Here is a 21,023-nt window from a genome sequence, read left to right as displayed (position 1 = left end):
CATAAACCTTGTTTCAAATTAGGCGCACATTTAATATATATTTAACAAATGTTTACGAATCCATTCCATTGTTATTTGCTGATTGGTTTTTTGACTTGATACCTTTCTGAAATAGACATCAACCGAATTTGATATTTTAAATGCCCACGATAAGTGTTGAGAAGGAAATTAATTTTTTTTAAATATATGGTTCACAAAGTAAATATTACATTTCGGTTTTCGGCGGATGCCTATTCAAATGTATTCAAAACGTATTACTGTTGAGCTGAGTGTAGGATATTTGCAGGTCGTTTATATTTTTGTTCTTGCATCAAAGTGTAAGAATAAATGCCAATAAACCACAAGAAATTTAATTATTTCTTTTTTAATTGGCTCGATAATTATAAATGAATACAAATGCGTATATTCATATTCAAAATTAAATTTCAGAATTTTCAAGAAATCAATGGCATATGTACATGCGTGTGTGTGTGACAGGCAGATAGCGTCAGACAGAAATTATCTCATAATGTATATATATTCCTGATGAGAACGACGAGCTGAGTCGATTTAGTCATCCACTAGGAGATAACTTGTACTGTACTTGTACAATTAAGAGTCTTTTATACATATCCATATTCTTGAATATCTTTGGAGTATCTACTTAAAGCATTATGAATTTTTAAAGGTTTCAACATGACATTCAAATGCTTTATAATATCTCTTGATATACGGGATAAAGTAGGCTGTCTTGTATAATCGCTGAGATATACTAAGAAAAAAAGTGTTCACAATTCGTATTTATCAATATGAAGGAAGGCGAAATACGAAAGGAGGACGATATACAATAGTATATATATTAAATTTGGCATTTCTATTCTCCTGCTAGAGTAACTCTTAGTCGAGCATGCCGCGCATTATACTAGGCAAACCTGGTTGGGTGCTTAGTCAAAGGATCAATCGCTTAAATTGTTTCAGACGTGATTTGGTCATATGGAAAACCGTTTAATTAATATTCTGCAGTTGGCGTTGCCTAATTTCGATCGGCTTTAACGCCTTTAAGGCTGTTGCTGCCTGGTTGGTTGTTGGTTGTTGTTTTCCTCCTGTCGTTGCGTCGCCCCGTCGTCCCGTCGTGCCGCCGTCCTGTCGTCGCTGTCGTCTTGACGTCGCTGTCGCCTTCAGCTCTTTTGCAATTTCCCTGATTAATTGCTGGGGTGTTGTTGTTTAATGTGCTTTTTCGGCTGTTTTTTATTTGTTCGTTTTCTTTTTTTTTTTTTTTTTGCCTCGTTTTTGGTTGCGGGTGGCTTGCTGCGGCTGCCCTCGGAACTGGGCTTGGTGGCGCTGGCCTTGCGGTCGCTTGAAGCAGCCAGCTCTCAGCTGCCGGCTCGCGCGCCCGGCGACGGCTCATCTGTTTTTATTTATGTATTTCATTTATTTAATTCAAACGTCTGCCCGGGCTCTGTGTTTAGTTCGCAGCGTCGCATTTGCATTTTACCGAGTCTTGTGTCTGTCCCTGGTTTTGTTTGCTGTGGCTCTGGCGTTCTTATACCCTTAAACAGGGTAGCATCATTTTGTCGCCCAATGTGTAGCCGACACCGTCGAACCCCCTCAAATATATGAGCAGACGATATGTGTCATTTGTTGACACTTTGCCTAGGCTCGTCTTTCTAGAAGGGCACTTAATCTTCGGCGTGCTGAAGATGGGCGTCGTTTCTTGTTCTTCATTAAAATGCGTTTGAATTAATTTATAATTTGCTGACGCTTATGTATTTATGCCGCCCACCCATGGCCTTTGCTGCCATTGTTGTTGTTGTTGTTGTTGTTGCTGCTGCTGCTGCTGCTGCTGCTGCTGTTTTCCTAGCCATTTTCACGCCTTGCGCCTAACTGTGATTAATTGTCATCGAATTTTCATCGAGTCAGCCAGTTTGGTTTTTAGTTGCTTTTCCCGCCTACGCACTCGACTCTGGCGTAATTCTAATGGCCTTTAATTTTTATTGTTGCCAGTTGTTGTTGATCCCCGTTGTTGTTGTTTTTGTTGTTGCAGTTGTTGCTTAACGCCTCTTAGGCTTGAAATATGAGCTGGTCGAGCGGCTCGGTGGCTTTATGGCGACTCTGCTCTATTTCACAAATATATATTATAGCACGCACATATTTCACTTCTATCTGGACAGGCTGATAAAATCCGATCCATTTGAAAATTTAAATCGACAAAAAACGCGATTTGAGCGAAATACGATGCCGTACGGCTAATGGGATTATTAAGAAAGTGTTTTCAGATTTAATTTAAGATTGAAGATGTTTATTTATTTAATTAACCAAAACCAATTGGGCTCACATGTGTATGAATATATTATAAAAAAAATAAAATGACGTGGTAAATGTATCACAGCCCAATTACGAGGTTGTTTTACGGGAATCAAAAGAATCTAAGGCGACTTTAAAGTAAATCAACAAGCAACAAGCAGTGTCCTGCGGCTGGTTATTATATTTTTTATGGCTTTGACATCAATAATTATGCTCTTTTTGCAAAGTGAAAAAGAGTATATTGGGTTTGTGCAATGTTCATCCCGCTTTTGAAGCTAGTTATTTGAATATCTATATCTGTCAGAATCTTAGCTTAGTTTCAGAGTCACAAATTTGTCAGGTTGACTTCTTGGAAAAAATAAAATAATAATGATGTAAATAATATATATTTTGGGATTTCTATATTCTACTCAATTCTACTCTTTATGCTTTTAAGTACAAATAAATAAATATTTTCGTACAATTAGCATTTATTATTTTTGCTAATAAGCAAATCTGTACAGGGTATCGCCAGAAAACAAACATTAGGCGCGCATTTTTTTGTGAAGGCATGTAAATAGAATTATTAATGTAAATAAATAAAAGAGCCAATTGCCAACATATTTTTTAATACCAATACAGAATGATGATATTTATAGGCAAATCGATCATTGAGGACTTAAAGTGGGTGCATAAAGGAGGGGGGGGGGGGGCTAAAAGTAACTGGCAGCAGGAAGCAGCTACAAGAGAGCAGAGTATATAAATATTTATATAATATATGTTTTTCAGAGTTGTGGTTGTTATTTTTAGGGCACCTAATCGAATGCAATTGATTTTGAGTTATTATGTAGCCGGGTTTTGTGTGCCGGCACCGCCGCCAATATGTCAATATTTGATAAAGATATGTAGAAAGGTACGAGTGAGGAAGCGGGTGAAATTGATTGTGGTCTTGGCAATGGCAAAGGGAACTTGGAGTATTATTGCTGGGCGATTGTGTGAGTGTAGCACTTAATGCACCAAACAATTTCACGTATGATTGAAGGCAAATAAATGACTTTGCGTTTGCGCTTAAATCATGCGGACCAAACGCAGCCCACTTGAGTTCGGTCTTGTTACTCTTGTTGTTGTTGTTGTTGTTGTGTTTGTTATTGTAAATGTACAAATTAGTGGTCAGCCAACCGCAAATTACGTATACGCCTCGTGAGCCAGCGTTAAATCTGGCATTGAGACCCTGGCAACTGCACTCCGAAATAAACAATCTCTCTAAATTGGAAAGCGTATTAAAGATGAATGTGGCCAAAATAGGTTGTAATTCAAATGAATGAATCTCAGGTGATTGGGTTTTTCATACATATAAACATATGTGTACACATGTACATACATAAACATACATTTATTTATAAGTAGTTGAAAAGCTGAATTGTTGACCTCACCTTACTCAAAGCCTTAAGAGTATGCAAGCTTCATGGCAATTGATTTGGATTAATTTAATGCGATTCCACATGCCGTAAGATCGAATACCCTTGTAGATGTGCATCCCTTAGAAGTGGGTTAATACAAAAGTTTCTTTTCCGACCGATTGTTCCTATTGGCTCTCTGAACCCATATTTTATAGCACTCCGATTTTGTTTCGATTTTGTATAAATGTTAGGAGAATGTCACACCTTGTAATTGCTGAGTTTGGTAAAGATATTTTGAAAATGGAAGATTTTTCCATATTCCATACACATTATCGGTCCAATAATTCCCAAAATATATCATATATGGGAGCTATATGATATAGTTGTCCGAAAAAGATGCAAAGTTTTACAATAGCTTTAAGAATGGGCGACCGCGATTTTACCTCTATAATTGGAGGTAAAAAGGGGAGCTAGGGAATGAATAACCTAGCATATGTAAGACAGGCGTAAGGCATACACAACGATTTCGCGATGTTAGTCGGCGAATCATCCTCTGGAAATGGTTCAGCGAGCTAAGCGACTGCTTTGATGCCCTGTGTGGCCGCAGTTGACAATTGCCTTCGATTAGACGCCTTTTGATGCGAGTGCTTAACTCGCCCTTGCGGCTGTCTGTGCCTTGGGGTCGTGTCGGATCGGATCGGATCGGATCGGGTCGAGCTCATGCGCGTGGTAAGTGGCAATCAATTGACATTCGGTCGTAACTGATACAATTGAGCGTCTTTGTCAGCCAAAACGGGTGATTCGTGACAGAGGGCCTGTGGCTAAGCACCAGGGAAGAGCGCACTTGCTTTTGTGATTCGAATAACTTGAAATTGCATGACAGCACAAAAATGCAGCAAATCAGATGCCACACTTAAAGACACTGAGAGATGCGGCATGCAACTCACTAGCTGGCCACATCTGAGCTTGCCAATTGTGAGTGTGAGTGTGTTTGTGTGTGTGTGTGTGTGTGTACGCATGTGTGTATGCTGAAGATGGACACGATACTAAAACACACTCAGCCTGCGGCTATGCACTGTGGCTGAAAATTAGCCCTGTTCTACATTGGTTACAATTTGTTCTTCAAATAATAATAATCTTTAAAAGCAAGCAGACCTGGCCCAAAACGTCTTTAGGGTTTGATTCGGATAGAATAAAATTGTAATTAAAATATTTGAGATATGTTTTTGGTAGTTGGGATACGTACACAATAACAAGTATTAAATCTATGCGTATACACGATATTAATTGGCAAAACTTTTGTTAGGTGGAAAACAAAAATTTACAGAAAAATATATGTGTTATTAAAAAAAAAAACATATTTGCAGGACTTGTAAAGGTCACAAGAGAAACAAATTCTTATATACCATCAACTTTTATACCTTTCCTGGGAATTAATATTAAATGCAGGAAAATTTATTTTAATACTAAAATTAATGAGGTGTATGGGGAGGTGTATGTGGAGGTGTATGTGGAGCTGTATGTGGGACTAGCACCCACTAAAATCCGCTCTCATCAGGTCGATCTTTGCTTCACCCCAATTATGTTCTCTATTAATTACAATAATATTAAATAAAATTATTGTATGACCAATTTACATTCAGTTCAGAAACACAAACATATCTAGCATTATATTGCTTCAGCTTTCTGTGCTTGATGTTAAGTTTTTATTTAAGCTAAGTTTTTGTTTCACTGTGCATGGCTGCTGGCTGGTTGTCATTGACAAATGTTCCGGCTGTCGACAGTGTCCGCCAATGCAACACCTTAGCCCCAAAGCATACAGACCCTGGTTCCGTATTGCACACAACCCCAATTGTATTTAAAATACGGCTGCTTTTCTCTCTCTTTTTCGTTTTCTTTATCTTTCTCTTTCTTTACCCCGTCTGTCTCTGTTTCTCTTAAAGCAGTTGCGTACAGTCAATGCCAGTGTGCAGCAGTGCAGGAATTTCAAACTGTGGCAGTTGTTGTTGCCATGTTATTTCTTGACTGCTACTGCAACTGCTAGTTTTTCAATTTGGCCTAAAATGCTTTGCGGTAGCTCACCGAGAGTGTCAGAGTAGGCGACATCAAGTTGCCTCTGTCGTTGCCCTTGCCTGCACATTGGGTAAAAATCAACATTATTCCATACGTGACATTGCGCCAGCTGCTGCCGCAGGCAGTCTTCTGGGCAAAGGGGAGGGGGGGGGGGGGGGCAATGGACAATGGTGAGCACTTGTCATCTGACCTGGAAAGACGTTTAAAGAATGTGGTTGCCGGTGCAGTGGGGCAGCCGCTCTCATCTTTTGATGCTTTTATGCTTGTTCTTGCTGTCGATTGCATTTCAAAATCTATTCGGAACGTTTAATTGCCTTTAAATGACACGCAACGAGTACAGTGAGGCTCCTGTGCGTCAGGTTGTTAAATATCAGCAACATATTATACGGGAGGGCCAAATGCAAACTTGCTGAAATTTATTCCATCCAAATATATATAATTTTAAATATATATTCTCCATGAAAAAGCTTGTCTACCGATTAATGCTCTCTTATATATTTATCATGTATATTATAAAGGCGCTGTAAATGTTGCTCAAAATGCCAGCTAACTTATTCTCATGTTAAATTTTTGTTGTTAAATATGTCAAGCTGTCACTCGTTTACCAACACTGCGAACAGAATTTTTAAGTATGTGTTAAGAAAAAGTCGTCGCGTATTCGCCGGAAATATTACCAATTAATATAAAGCTGGATCTAGAGAAAGTCGCCTTAATGCCTGTAAAAATATAAGAGCTTACTTTCTTTTAATGCTAAATGCGTTATGTTTTTATAGCTTTTGCCAAAAACGAAAAAAAAGAAGAAAAAAAAAACGAATGTGAAATGTGCACACATATTAAATAAACATGCTTACTCGTGAAATATCAAATGGAATTCATTACGCTGCAGGCAGACACACACACACGCTCACACATAGTCATACAAATAAACACACGCGCTCTCCCTCTCCCTCTCTCTCTCTCTCACATACACACACACACATGCAGAGGAGTAGACAAACGCCTGAATAAACACACCGCAATTTTAATTGTATGCACGGCATGGCGCATAATTTCGCGCACACAGACAGATAGCCACACACATACACGCACTCACACACCCACACACCCATACACAATTCTATATAAATTCATTCACTTGTATTCATATGCAAAGGTAGGACAATACTTTGCAAAATGCACGAAATTACGCAAATATAATTTACATAGGCAAATTGGATAGAATAAACTAGAGAACTGCCAAATCATAGACAACTCATACACACGCACACACTCACAAAGACGCAGCAAGTGTAAGAGTTTATTCATTAATGTATAATTAGCGCTGTTAATTGCGCCCGTTTATTGACATAAATTAGGCATAAGGCTCTTTAAACGTAATACTATTAAAATGTACTAGGTATTTGCAAGTTTCTGTGTGGGCTCTATAGAAATGTTTAGGCTATGTTTGTGTGTCTATTCAGATTGAGAATTGCTCATAATTTGCAAATTTATGGAGTTCACATTGTAACTACAGCTTTTACTTAAGATTATTTGTTCTATTAAGTCTGTCGGTAATAATTCAAAGTATTATTATTTATATTATAATCAATAAAACTTTTTGTTTCGATTATTTGGAAGAGCCCAATTGCGGAACATTTGGAAAATGATTAAATGAATACTTTTTGCCTTGCCATCCAATCAGCTGATCGTATATCTTCAAAGATCAATGTAAAGCTTAGACAAAAGAGTTGGAGAATTGCTGTATAATGTTGAAAAAAGCTTAGTCCGAGCGTGGGCTAGTAAAAACCGCTTTGCTTATATCAAAATAAGAGCATAGATAGACGCTTGAACATCTTTCAAATTCGCACTTAATTGCAATAGTAGTGCTAAATACCTCAACAAAGTTCATATGGCTGTTAAATTCCGTTTAAATGAGACAGCTGTTAAAATTAAACATTTCAGTGTTGGGTAACAGTTTAAATTGGGCGCCATCGACAAACTGATGGATTGAAAAACGTTGAAAAACAAATCAACAAAAAGCGAAGGCGTCAATAAATAAAGACGCCCAAAGCGGACAACTGAAATAAAATTTATTGAGCGTAACGCAAATCAAATCAATGGGGAATGGGATCAAATGTAATGGCATGGAATCGAACAGAATGACAATTGCCCTAAATGAGTTGTAGCCCCCCAAAAAAAGGCAAAAAAAAAAAAAACACAGAATTTGAATAATGAACAAATGAAAATATGACCAAAGGGGAGTGACTGATGGGCTCGGTAGATTGGCCATTTGCCAGGCGGACAGCGGGCAGAGGGCAGCGGGCGGCGGTCAGACGGTTGAAATCCCTCATACCAGAAATTGTTTTTAGACTTTAACCAGAATCGAGCAGCTGGCGCCTAAACGCTCTTAACTCTAGTTTGGGAATAGCCACATACCCAAAAGCGTGGCCAAAAGTTGGCCGCACACACACACACACACACACACACACACACACACACACACACACACCTACATAAGTAATTGTGTACATACAGACAGCTAGAATTCCCCGTTGGGGACGCATGGAAAAAGCGAATAAATGAGCAAAATGTTTGCAAAATAAATTAGTGAGCTGCGTGCGAGGGCTTGACCAGAAGATATCCTGCACGTATTTACATATGTCCAAATTTGAAGCATATTCATTAAAAATTGAATAAAAAGTGTGCAGAGCTAGCGAGTCTCTGTTAGAGCTCTCCAATTTTGTCCAGCATTTTGCTTTTTGGTTATTTTCCTCGTCGTACTCATTAGTGCTTTCGGCAGCCAAAGCTAATGGAGTCCATAGATACACATGTATCCATATTTTAATGAGGCACATACATACATGTGTACACAAAAATAAATGCTAGAGCGGCGCATTTTACGCTCTTTTTGTTGTGCGTGCGAAATGCGACTTCGATTTTGTGTTAGTTAAAGCTGCTAAAAAAATGAAAGCAGACTAATCATACCCTGAGACTCCTTAATCTAAGCTAATTTTCGCTCTTAAGCTTACTTCTCTTTCACCTAGTCTTACAAGTTCCCAGATAACTCTATATCTTCATTGATGCACAACCAATTTTTTGAATCAGATGAGTAGTATATCTCTTTAAATATAAACTATTTAGCTTAGTCTAAGCTGACATTCTCTTTTGTGCTTCCAAGAAGTGAGAACAAATGCGTATGACGACAGTCTCAGTCTGGGGTACAGGGCATCTGCTAGTCGTTCAAACTCGACTAGATTACTCTTATTTATTATAATTATTCCGGTTAAAGGGTATGATATTGGATTCAACTTTAACGTTTGTAAATACTGTTGATTAAGATGTCATGTCAAAGGTCTCAAAGTGTAATAGTATAGGTATTACGTATCCGCCGGGATGGCTCCACACACACACACACACGCTCACACATATATATATATATATATATACGCAGCAAAACACACGAATGGTCAAAACACTTGCAGCTATTTCCGTAAATATTTCATTTGTTCCATTTAGGATTTGTTGTAGGTGCTGGCACCGGGCATGACTTTCTGTACGCTAGTATTTGTGCACATACACATGCATACATGTGTACATATGGCAAATTATACTATTAAAACTTTATCCACACAGCAAATGCAGAGAAGTTACCAAGCATTTGGACCAGCGGTAAGCGCTTTGAAACACCAGCACGCGGCCACAGCCAAAGACACTGATACAAACACTAATACAAGTGTATTTTTGGCTTGTAGCTGCTGAGTTTAGGTGTATGCGTGTGTGTGTGTGTGGGCCAGTGCCCAGTGGAAATTGCGTTAAGCGACAAAACTTTTCAAAATTTGAACACAAGGGTAAAAGACACAGCAGCACGAAAAACAACTTCATGGCTGGCGCTTGCCAGCCCCAAAACTCAATTCGTACGGATACAATCATACATAGACACGGATACAGATACATATAGCTGTATGGTGACAAATTACATCATTTGCATATGGGGTCAGGGATATTTCTAATGACATCAAGTGCATACATCTGTTAGCAGGGCTTAAAACCGACTCCCATTCTGATTCAACACTTTCCAAGCTAGTATTTTTGATACTTGAATTTGAATTGATGTTTGGACATAAAAAGAATTTGATGTATCCTCCAGTTTGAAGGACTTGAAAAAGAAATAATAAGAAATAAGAAATGTAAAGCGTAAATATGGCACAAAAATGAGTTGTATGACAAACGCAATGTGTGCTTATTTTGTTTCAATTTTGAAAAAAAGTGATATAAACTGAATAATCTTTAATAAACTGAATATGAATGAACTAAAGTGAAGCTAGCTACAAATTTTCAGAAAGTTGACGCCCTCTTACAGCCAGGTAGAGGGACACGGCTAAATATTTAAATAATTTAGTGTCATAGAGGTAAACATGCACGAGAGCTTTGTCGCCTTATCACTGCTTATAATTCTCAACTAGTTAGGACTTTCAATTGAGTACAAAGCCTCGCAAATCTGGATTTGTTAGCAAAGTCTGCTGATGATAACCTGATAACCCGACAACCTGTTCACTCTTGGTGTTTATGCCTTGTTATTGTTGCTGCTTATGACCAGCATTTACCTCAAGTTGGTGGGCTTAAAAAAGGCATTAAACTAATTTTGTCACTTAGTATAATAGAGATATATATTTCGCTGCGATGAGGAATGAAATTTCTTATCAAAGGAACAAGTACTTTTGAGGATGATCTAGTATGTAAATTGAAATTAGTTGTAGTCTGGTGGCAATGAATTACGGACACCGCTTAAAGGTGCTTTAGAGAAGAGCTTCCTAAATTTAGCTTCAACGTATGTTGCTCTGCAGCTTGCATTTGTTGCATACACACACTCACATACACACTTGACTAAATGTTGCTTCACTTCCGATTCCGATTTGGCGGTGGGCCCCGTTACAATTCGTTTTTATTGTGCCTCAAATGCCCATAACGCACTTCACTCAAATGCCACCAGGGAGATCAGTCGTCATCGTCATTGTTGGTGAACACGGTGAATAGTGTGGCTCCGCACTGTGGCTGCGAACTGTAGCTGTGTGTTATTGTGGTTGCGGCTGTGGCTGCGGCTGCGGCTGTGTGGTTGTGCTTGTGGCTGCGGTTGCTGTGATTTTGGTCACATGTATGTTGAACCTGGCGCTGACGATGCGGCTGCCCGTTGTGGCATTCACCTGACTGGGTCTACAACGCCAATGGGGTCGAGCGGCTGACTTCAGCTTAGAAGCTGTAATAAAATTAATAGCTGCTTCAGAGTTAGTTATTTTCACTGCTCCTTCCGTTTGGGCCGCACTGAATTATCCATATTTAGCAATCAGCATAAAATGCGTGGCATATTAATTAACATTTTTGATTGACTTTGAACCCATAATTTGATTTGGTTGGCTTGCACAGTCTGGCTGCTTATGCTATGCCAGAGATTTTTCGGGCCTCAGGCTTTGCACTATAATAAAGCGTCAAATGAACTCGGCCGTTGGGTCGTTCGCTGGCCTGGCACGTGCTTTGTTTTCTGTGCGGTGTCCCAAAAACAAGACCGGCGACTTGGCCACAAAATTATCGCTGTTATTGGTTAGTCCAGCCGGCTCTGTTGGCCATTTGCTGATTGCGACCGCACTCTTTTTCGGGTCTGGCATATAAATTGCCAAAGAGCCGAGAACCCAAACTCGAACCCGAACCCGAACTCGAATCCAACTGCCTAATAGTTGAGGCTCTTAACTTACACCGTATGAACAGATTTAGATTTCAATTCAATTGCATTGAGTGGCTGAGTGGCGTGTGCTTGTAATCCTGTCCAGCCTAAGCTCCGGCTTAGGCCCAAGCTGTGCGTCTCTCTGTCTCTCTGTCTCTCTGTCTGCCTGTGTGTGTGCATGTGCGTGTGTGCGGTCTGCCAATATTGGCCCGTTGACCATTTGCCAGTCGATGACTTTTTACTGTCCACATGTGCGCACCGCACTTAATTGATGCAATGCATTTGAGTTGAGCCTGACATAACTTTGCTTTTAAGCCTCACACAGGCGTCAACCAACTTGTTCCCGATTCCGATTCTCTGCCTCTGCGGCCTACAGACCTTTTCAAAAAAAAAAAAAAATAAAAAAAATCAAGAAAAAAATAACGTAAAAAGCAAGAATTAATGGCTATAGACGGCACATCGAAAATTAAATACCCTTCTAAACGGCCTTATATACACTTGCTTTATTTCTGAAAGATTGTTCCTGTAGGACCCATATAATACAGTAGACCGATTAGGATACCTTGATAAACAGAAAAGTTTTCCATTCAACAACTCATTTTTTCAACCGAGCGAAGCTAAGAGATAATGATGCCCGATGTTGTATATCGAAGGAGCTTGAAAATGCCCAGTTGGGTCAAGATATGCCTGGGATATAAAAAGTTAAGAATTCTATTTTCGAATGCTCAGTCTTATACCAGCCATATGATATATTGATTCGATTCAACTGCGTGCAACAGAAAAACGAGAGCTACGCAAAACTAAGAGGGACTTATTTGCACGCAGACAGACAGACTCCGCATCGATTATATCAAAATCGGCTGCTATATCCTTCTATACGTCACACATTACTTGACAAAATTGTAATACCCTCTACAAGTGTGTTAAAGGAAAATAGAAGAAAGCATGACAGCAAAGTCATTGGAGCGTTAAAAATGTGTGTCAAGCATTAGCTTTGAAAAGAAAATGGCATCGGCTGACGGGGCGGACCGGACATGACGGCCCCGCGTTGCTCATACGCCTCGTGTGCCATTCGATGTTTCGACTAATCCTTCTTGTTGACCAAACACGAAGAAGAAGAAATGAATACAAGTTAAATGCTTAACAAAGTCATTGTGTGAATATAATTCACTGCTCTATTTGCTGGCGATGCGCACTTTGAAACCGAACACCTTGAAGTTCACATCTTATGAATTTTCAATCAGCCTAGTCGCGTAATCCGTGCAAAAAGAGTCTTAGAATTTAGAAAAAACCTTACGTTAAATGTTTAACAATCAATTTCAGTTTTAGCAGTCGCAAATCTATCATTAAAGAAGCGTTTCATCAAACTCGGCGACAAGAAATTAAATTCTGCAGATACCCCATGAGTGCCATGCTGCTGGGTATTGTTATATACCGATAATTTAATTGGATTATCAGATAAATACAGTAAAGGCCAATTTTCAGCGTTCGTTTAGGGCCCATAATGAACATCAATGCCAAAACAATCAGGTATTCCACTGCCGAAACACAGGCTTCAACCCAGACGCTTGGTCCCGGCCTAATTTGGACTGCCTGTGACTGCACATTCCGGCGATGACAGGCGACGGCATGTACATATATTTGTGAGGCTGTTGCCAGAGGAGACTTTGCTTAACTTTCGCCACTTGCGCCCTGTTCACTGGTCTCGTGTAGTCAAAGCGGACATATTTTTATGGCGTTACAAGGTGGTAACATAAAACCGGAAACGGTGCGGCAACTGTGGCCTCAGCACGGGCCTGGCAAAGGTAGAAGCAATGGCAACGGCAACGGCAACGGCAAAGTCAACGCCAACAGCAAAGGCTCCTCCTGTCCAGAGACGTTAACTGAAATGTAAATGAAACTGTTTCAATGTGTCTCATTGTGTGTGCGTCTGTCTCTTGGCCGTGTTACTGGTCGCCGGGCCTTAAGCCCGTAAGAGTTAAATGGGTGCGGATGTTGCCGACGCTTGTCGCCGACTGCGTCAGCGTTAACAAAGAAAATGTCACGGAAATAACTGAGGATTAGATTGATGAGTTTGCTGCTAAGCCAAGCGGCTGGTCATGCACAGGGCCCAACCCGAACTTTGCCCGGCAACAACAACAACAACAACTACAACAGCTACAACAGTCTGTTCATGTCATAAACTAGTCCCAGTCACACCAAGAGACGCAGTGTGGCACGTGCAACATCGCAAGTGTAAGCCCGAGCCCCAAGCCTAGCCCAGCCCCAGCCCAAGCCCAAGCCCAAGCCAACCCATATCCATATCCCCGCCCCAGAACAGCTTCATTTTTTGATTATATGCCAACAGCAGTTTATTGCGCGCTTGTTTGGCCGCTTTTACATGTGTTATCTTCTACTTCGGCTAGTGTAATTAATTAAATTAGAGGAGTGTAGAGTAGCGCGGTGCGGCGCGACGCGACGCGACGGCAGTGCGTACAAATTCTCTTGAAATTAACTTGCAAAGGGGATTTATTCGCAATAGAAGCAATAAAAATAAAAAAAACCAAAGCAACAAACAACCCCTTGACAAGGTCGTTCATATGCACACATATATACATATTTTATGTTTGAGTGTCCTTTTATATCACACGCACACACACACACACACACACACACACACACACACAATCGTATGACTTCCAGCTAACAACAGGAACAGAACCCATGACAGAAACAACCTGCTAGAACTACGTGTATGCATACACTGGCATTAAAAGTTGAACAATTTTTTTTTGCGAATTTCCCTTTTACAAACATTTTGCAGAAAAACGTGTAAATGCATAATTTTCTTTTCAGCGCGAAATGATATTAATTCCTTCAACAGAAAGTCGAGCTTAGAATTGTTTTTTCTACAATTTGCTGTTTAAAAATTAAAGAATTTCGTATTTCAAACCATTTTGTTAGCTGGCTCGAGGCTTTTCCATATTTATTCCCAAAAATATAAGTAATAAATATTTTGTTGACTATAGGTGTAAAAGTTAAAGTCCCCGGATATGGTTGGGATATATTATAAAGCCTGAGCCAAAGGCCATTTCAGCCGTTAATTTATAAAATAAAAGAATAATACTACGAAAATAATAATCATAATTTTAATATTAAAAATATAATAATTCCAAAATAATATATACAATATACTATAACAATTTAAATGATATATGTATTAGATCAAGTTGATTTGGGCACACATCAGACACTTGCTCGACTTTTTTTCTTTTTCCTGGTGTATATTCTATACATATTTATTTTGACACACATATGCCTGTTGAAGTATGTGTGTTTATATGAGCATGTATGTGTGCATATATAATGTCCAACATTATCGTTGACATTTATTAGCTCCAACTAAGTGAATTTTTTGCTTTGCTGCCTTACAATAATATTGTTATTTTGTCGTTGTTGTTTTTCTACCGTTTTTCTATATGTACAGGCTGTGCACCCTTCAGTACGAGTATCTTCGTTCAAATATGCATATCTGTGTATGTGTGCTTGGTGGAAAGGTTTTGTAGGTGTGCCGTGTTTTGTCACGTTTAGCAGGCCCAGTTTTTGTTTCTTGGGCGGCATTTGGAGCCCATGGGTTTTGTGTTCTTTGACATTCAAACTTTACGTGCTGTGCTATTGAAACATTTTATTAATGTTCGCACATATACACTCGCAGCACACAGATTAACACACGCATACACTGATATACAAAATTTAGTTTAATATAAGTGTGTAGACTATAACCTAAGTTTTTATTGAGTGTGCACACGGAAAGAGCTCACGTATTAATAGCTTATCATACAAGCTAACTCAGTTCTCGTGTTAAAACGGTTTGGGTTATGCATTGCCCACCAATCAGTCAGTAAGTCAGTCAGTCAGTTAGTTAGTCAATCAGTCACTTAAGACCAACTATTTTGTATATGTAGTAAGTAAGTGAGTAAAATTCGTGAATTCCCTTACAAATATGTTTAGTACTTATAAAATCAAAGTTTGAAACCCTGCTGAGCTTACTTGAATTCATGAGAATCGCGTAGTAAGGCGATATTTGAAATATTAAATTTAAAATTCATTCATTCATGACTTCCTCTAAGGATTGACCCAAAAATGTTGATGCCATGCCCACACTCGGCCCATAAATTACAAATATTGATGTTTTCTGACGTCACAGCTTAACTTCTAACTCTTCTCGATTCATTAAAATGATATTCACACTATGAACAGAGTGTACCGCAGTCGTGCCCTCTAAATCCCTTTGCTTCTGGGGATATTAAATGAAAAACTTAAACAAAACCTGAAGGATATAGGAGGACGACAGCAGCTCATAAAGAGATTATTTTCGATGCGCTGTACTGAAAAAGCGTTCGTATTAAAGCGCAGTTATCCTTTGGCCGGCTGTTACGTCCATGAATCAGCCTGTACAGCCTGTGGTCGGCCAGAGCCCATGTGGCACGTCTATTAAGCTGCTTTAATGTATTTTGATTGCATATTTTTGTAAGTTATGAGTTGTGAGTTATGTTTAACATATGCGCATAAATTTAAGCCATACACAAGAACTGTGACTGAGAGAGTAAGAGTGGGCGTGGGAGTGGCAGAGAGAGTAAGATTGAGAGCGACAGCGAAGCTAAGCGAGTGAGGGGCAGCAAATGTTGTGTCCAGCGTGTTTTTGTCACACAAATTGTTTAGCTACCCATTTGTCTATTATTCGTATGGATAATGTGCCATAATTATGTACGCTCAGCTGCTAAATGAATGGCTCACGGCGCCTATTAGGGACACGCTAGTATGTCATACTATGAAGGCGTAGCCCACCCCCCTAACGAGATCAATCTGGCATTGAATGCGCCTCAGCGCATTCAATACCAATTGCCCATTTAAATAAGCTGCAACATTTTTGTGCCCTTGACTGTCGACGCGGCGCGGCGTGCCTGGTGTTAATAATGCCAGTGTACTTTTGGCAGATAGTCAGGCCTCGTGATTATGACAACGGTTACGAATCCGTTGACTGCTCGCCGAGCTTCACTTCCGTTCCATTGTGCGAGGCGGCCATAGTTGTAGCTATTATGGCGCTGTGTTTCCTGTGCCGGGCGCCGGTGTCGCTGCCACAGGTATGGCTGGCTTCCTGGCTCGCTGGGTCGTTAGTCATTACCTGGCCTACCAGAGCCAAAGCCAAAGCGAACAGCGTTAGCGACACTCTGCCACATCCATAGACAGCAGACGGGCAGATAGACAGACGACAATGCAATTGGGATTGTAGCTGCAATCCTCATGCCAGCATTCTTTGTTGTCGCCCAAGGCCGTGATTCGTACCGCCTCCATTTCTGTGTTTCCCTCCGGCTGGTCACGTCCAAGTCGTTATCATTATCTGCAGAACGCTCATCGCCTTGTTATTAAACATAATTATTGGCAGCAATTTGGCATTTTGCTATTTCAATTTGCAGCTGCAGTTGCTTTTCGATGCCGTTAAGGACCACTGACTGACTGATTGCTCAATTAGACGCTGTTTTTCATTTTTGCCCCTATACTCGAAACTCTCTGTGCGCTTGTCAAATAAAGTGTGGCCTAAGTGCACACAGATATGTACTAGCCAAACTGTAGGATATAACGCTTTCATATTGTTTTTTTATTTATTTAAATTTTAAACGCCAGTCTGTCACATTTTTCCAATTTTTTTAAATGCCAACAAAGTTTTTAAATATAAATACCTTCTATGCGATTCTCTTGAATTTAATTCGTGCCCTTCTATGCAGTTCTCATGATTTCGAGTCTGATTTTATGAATTCATTCTTTGATTATGTTTGTTATATTCACAAGTTGTGTCGGCATTCTTATACATTTTATCGCTTTTCGTACTCTGACTGTTATTTACGCTTTCCCTTTGTCTCTCTTTAATTGCAATTAAATTTCCACCGTATGTTTGGGAATTTTTGGGTAAAACTTACCTGGACTAAATATTAAAAATTTTATTTGCCTGTTTTAGAGTTTTCAGTGGCGTAGCTTAAGTACGTCTTATTACATATAATCACTTAATCTAACACAATCTAACACAATAAACAGTCGCTCGTTGATTTACAGAACCTGCGAATACTCATCATTAGCATGTATAATTTATAGCATAGCAGATAATTTCTTCTGATTGATGCACATTTTCGTAACTCTAATAAGGCTATTTACACATTTTTTAGTAGCTATTAAAACTTTTGCAACTTACGTAGTGCAAGAAAAACATAGTTACTGCGTGATACTCTGAGATTATTTTTTTGTAAGAAGCACAACATTATATTTATTTATTAGTTTCATTTTTAAATTTAACATCTTTTGAGGTTCGTAGTCAAAGTGCAATGTTACTTCTTATTTAGTTAAAATAAAAAATAAAACTAAAATTTTAATATTTCATGAGACATGCATATTTGTATAATTTCTGACTTTATAGAATATAGCCTAAGATATGATTCCTCGGAGCTTACGACTAACTGTAAGAAAGAAGTTAAACCTATCTAAATTCTTTGCACAAAGAAGAGGTTTTCCATCTGTTCTTTTTCTTCGATACGAAACGTGCAACTTTGTGAAAGCCACATCTTAGTTCGTTTTTTGTTTTTTTTTTTTGTTTTGTGTATGTGTGGTAAATGGAATCTACGGCAACTGATAACAGAACAAAACTCCCCCACACACACAGCCACATACACACACGCTGAGAAAAAAAAACTGACAAATTTAATAATCATAAAAAGCAAAAGCAGACGAAACAAAGCAAACGCAGCGTGAATAAAGCGTGGCACGCAACCAACTGAAAGGCAATGGGGAAAATGCAAGGCGAACAGGACATGGCCAGAGGCCATGTAGGGTATATGGGCATGGGCGTTGCCAAATTACGCTAGACAAAGTTTAAATGCAATTGAAAAGTTTTTGCAAAAGCAGCATCTATGCATGGCCAGGGCTGCCACTGACTGACTGGCTGGGTTGCTTGGCAGGGTGAAGTGAGCATAAGAAATGTCATAAATGTTGACTCAGTGCTTGGGGCGCATGTTGGCAAAGTCGCTAAATTCATATGTACAACTTTATTGAGGGCAGCCATTTGGGGCTGCTGCTGCTGTGTGGCAAATGAAATGCAACTGCAACAGCGACGCCTTTAAGAGTCAACGCCAGCAAATAACCCCCAGGCACACAGACCTGACCCCGAACGCCCCTACCCAGCCTTGGCGTCCCTACGCAGCTGTGCTGCATGATAACGCCACTTTGCCGCAAGCATGTTGTTGGGGTAGGTGTAGGGGTAGGGATGGGGGCTTAAAAGTTTTGCAACCGGACAAGTTGAACAAAAGTCTTAACATATTTTCGAAATCCAAAAGTTTAGCACAAATGCGACTTAATTGTTGGTACGCACTGCTTGTCTCCACTAGCTGCAGTTGTTGTTGTTGTTGTCGTTGTCGTCGTCGTCGTCGCTGGCATAAACAAAAGCCTCGGCAAGCTGAACACCCAAATGAATTTGCTGTTGATGATGTTGCCGCGTTTTATTAAGTGATTAAAAAGAATAGCAAAAGTTGCTCAGCTGCAGCGCTCAGCGCGTCGCGCTTCAAGGGTGGCCAGCTAAACGGGCTAAAGCGTGACAGAATGTGGGGTCTGGGTGGCGTCTACCGCCCATGGAGCATAATGCTCTGCCACCACATTATGCAGATTTGAGCAAACACAGCACAGATCCCAGCGACTTGGCTTATTTGCTGTCTTTAATGCGCTTGCTCTGTGGACAAAACCAGGGAAATGCTTCAGTTGGCCATGGCCGCGGACTTTGTTATAGGGGTCAAAAAGTTGCTTGAGTTCAAAAAATGTTTAAAAATCTAGTACGTTGATAGTGTCTTGTGTTCTTCTTTATTAAGGGCAATTATTAGAAAATACCTTAAGAAATTCGCTTAGCATTGGCATGAGGCAAATGCAAAAAATAAACGGCTGACGATACGCATTCAATAAAACTATATAGAGCTATGTGTCAAATATTCAATAGGAAATGTAAATTTACAAAAAAATGGTGAGCTTCGTTCACAACCTAGATATAAAAACGAATGATATTTTTCAGTGGTTCGGCCTATGGTTTGAACCAGTACCAGTGGTTCGATTCGTGTACCTGCTTTTTTACATGTGTGAAGTCAGGTTTTAGTTTGAATCGATATATATTTCTTTAAAATTTTCCATGTATTAATTTAGTTTATTATAAATTAAATTAATGCAAATATTATTAGATTTACTATTGAAACTATCGTTAATTCAATAAAATGCTAAAATGAAAATTTGTAAACTCCACAGCTGACAAGCCTGATGCTGGCTCCTTCCTGATGACGATTCTTGAGGTGAGTCGAAATATATTTTGTTACAAAATTTGTGGTAAATTGTGTTTTAATAAAAGCACAAAAACCCCAAAGACCTAGATCTAGCCAAATCAAAAGTGTCATCAAAATATAAAGAAAAGTTCACCAAATCTTATTAGGAAAAATACAAATCCTAAGAAACAAACAGTTTTTGGAAACTTATATGTTAAGGTTCGGTTGAATATGGTTTATGCTGCGGCTCATGGAAAACAATTAAGTGCAATTGCATGTTCGGTTTATATTGTTGTTCAATTAAAAGAAAAAGTTTATAAGCTTCTTTATTTTATCGTAATTAAAACGCTTTTGTTAAGAAACCAATTAACAGACTCCACGATAAATGGGAGAGCTTCAGGCACTTGGTTAAGTCGCTCATTGTAAGTCGTTCAATGGAATTTAATTTAAATTAAGGTATATAAATCTAGTTTGTTGTTTGCCTGAAATAAAGCATAATTAAACAGCCAGCATTCAAGAGAATAGAATTACTCTGCTGCATAGTTATTCGAGAAAACAATAAAACGACCCAAACAAATGACAAACTGTCGTCTGGGGAATGTTAGCCAGGAATGCTGCCTGTCTATTCAAATAAGTTTGTCACACTGGAATCTCATTTTATCTAATATGAAAACATAGTCAAGTTCTTGAATAGTTTTCCATACTTACATAAATGTCAATCTATTTGGTATTTCGTACTTTCTCTGCTATCTTCATATTCTCTCTCTCTCACTCTTTCTCTATCATTGAAGTTGACCGTCAAGCTAGATGCGAGCGTTTTGTCTTTCTCTCGTGTCACGCTTGTGGCGCCCAATAGATTTAATGAACATTCAATATTCGGCTAAAACAACAGGAACTGCCAAAACTGATGACAGTCGCTTGTTGTTGTTATTGCTGTTATTTTTTTTTGCCATTTGTGGCGGGGGTTTTCATAAGTTTTTATGTCTTCATTTCTGGCGGGCGCCTCAAATCAATGTGAATGCCAAAAATGTCTGTATCTATTTAACACAAATGCCCCTTCAGACATAAACAATGTCGAGCGTATACGTAATAAATACGGACATTATGGCAACAACAGCAACAACAAGCAGAAGCCTCACCAGAAGCCATAAACTGTACGCATTAACGCCACAAATTTCGACACAAATGTGACACAAGTGTCACACAGACTTATTGATTTCTTTGAATCGAATTTAGATGATGGTGAAATGAAAATAACTATAAACACAC

At 39.2% G+C, this 21,023-nt stretch overlaps 1 long non-coding RNA gene across 9 annotated transcripts in view; it reads left to right on the top strand.

Annotated features, from left to right (window-relative positions):
- LOC135427510 (uncharacterized) overlaps window positions 1-21,023 on the top strand; it is a 61,713-nt gene that overhangs the window by 38,057 nt on the left and 2,633 nt on the right. For all 9 annotated transcript variants that reach the window (XR_010436074.1, XR_010436077.1, XR_010436076.1 and 6 more), the window contains one exon: window positions 19,741-19,784. This is a non-coding gene — a long non-coding RNA (uncharacterized LOC135427510). The remainder of the gene's footprint in view (window positions 1-19,740; window positions 19,785-21,023) is intronic.

The sequence above is a fragment of the Drosophila montana genome, unplaced genomic scaffold, assembly GCF_035044405.1.
Source record: "Drosophila montana isolate Dmon_TW-CO22-7 unplaced genomic scaffold, ASM3504440v1 contig_2178_1, whole genome shotgun sequence".
NCBI classification, from domain to species: Eukaryota; Metazoa; Arthropoda; class Insecta; order Diptera; family Drosophilidae; genus Drosophila; species Drosophila montana.
The sequence above is the reverse complement of the archived record's forward strand: the minus strand, read 5'-3'. Positions and strand labels throughout refer to the sequence as shown.